We start from the raw sequence: 1845 nt of genomic DNA on the forward strand, positions 1-1845 counted from the left end.
TTTGTCAAATATGGCAGCTCAATCAGTCGCCCTATGCTTCAAACTGCCATGAAGTTAACAATAATAAACATGCATAATCCAGTAAGACATGTGGTTAACATTGTGAAACAGTTGCAATTTGATTAGGTTTTGGCACCAAAACTACTTGGTTAGGTTCAGGAAAAGATCATGGTTTACATTAGTTATGTAAGTTAAGTAAGTTAAGTTATGTTACTTCAGTTACATATGTTATGTAACTTAACTCCCTTACATAAGCTAAAAAGAAGTCAACGTTGACACACGCAAAATGAACAGCGGTCTCCTGGGTGAAAGTCCTGTATTTCACCCACCCTGACTTCCTCCCTACGAGGACTTTTCTCGCTCTTTATACTATTCATAGCACTACTACTATCGTACAATTTCACCTGACTTGGGCTGCAAATCAAAACATTATGCTTGACGCCTCCAGAAATGACAATAGAGGGGCCGTAGTTGAAGCATACAGCCACTGACCAAGCAGCCATATTTGAGTTGGGAGTGAGAACGGGGTGCAGCATTTATACATGTAGCTTTCAAATCCGTGCTGCCTGCCGGATCCCTATCCGCACATGCGCAAAAGTGGTCCTGCTTGTCAAAGAAGGTTACCACAAATGTGCCTGTTCATAATTACTTGTCTGTTGTTGTCTGTTCTCACCTCAGGGAGTCAAATACTGACGCTTTCAGAAAGGCTGACAAAGCGTTATTTGATGCAAAAGGTACCCTTCAGTGTCCGTATGAGACGCCCTGTCTAGACCGGAAGCGCTGGTAGCTAGCTATGTTAGCATAAAAGGCATTGACAGTTTCCCAAAGCCCCTTACCCTTACCTACCCTAACCATCACAGGGGACTGTGCCTAAAACGAAGTCAGCAATTGTATGCATGCCAACGGCCAATGTTCTAGCAAGTAGGGTTAGCTTTCTTTGTGTTGCAACATTGTTAGATTGTTGTCATTATTAGAAATTAAAAGTGTTCTGTTGAATTATATTTTTTAGATCTTATGTATGTTCCTAGTTTATGCCATAGTGAACAGTTCTCCAGTGATTAAAAAACATTTTGTTATCTTGATTTGAAAGATTTAGTTGGATCATTTTGAATAGGCAGATTTGCGGTAACCTTTGACTGGCAGAACCACTTTTGCGCATGTGCAGAATGTACATAGTGCACATGACCATTTCTGACCCTCATTTCATTTTATAATAGATTTGTTATGAATTTTTGCTTCCCAAAAGTTATGTAATAGCTTAATCTTTTGTGTTTTTGTCTTACAACAATTTGAGGATCAGTCTTTTCAGATGTATGTGCATTTGTGTAGGATGAAGTAGCCTTAGAAACATCTCCTAGCAGCATCATCCAAGTTAATTTGCCTACCTCCTATTGATTCAACACCTCAGTAATGAGGTCTAGGTGGTAATTAACAAAAGCACCACATCACATTTTTCTCTCTTTAAACAGTAGTGCAAATAATAATAAGAAAATAACATTTCTCACACATATTTAAATATGAAATATGAAATATGATAATATTATATATAAACAAAATAAGAATTGTCATTAATGTGAGTATATCTGATATGCAATGTAAATGTATATACATTAACCAGAAACTAGCATTCTTTAGGTGCACTTCCAATATATATATAGTGTGAAATATTTTTTGTTATGTTGTTTTAGCTCTTTACTCTGTAAGCAGCTCCCATAGGGCAGCTCAAACTTTGTTTGTCCATGCACAACGCTCTAAGATATGATTTCAGGTAGTCAGTATATACGTGCTACAGTTTATAATACAGTACTGTTAATACATTTTTCTTGTCAGCTGCATTGGCAAGAA

This window comes from Micropterus dolomieu, linkage group LG18 (genome assembly GCF_021292245.1).
Source record: "Micropterus dolomieu isolate WLL.071019.BEF.003 ecotype Adirondacks linkage group LG18, ASM2129224v1, whole genome shotgun sequence".
NCBI classification, from domain to species: Eukaryota; Metazoa; Chordata; class Actinopteri; order Centrarchiformes; family Centrarchidae; genus Micropterus; species Micropterus dolomieu.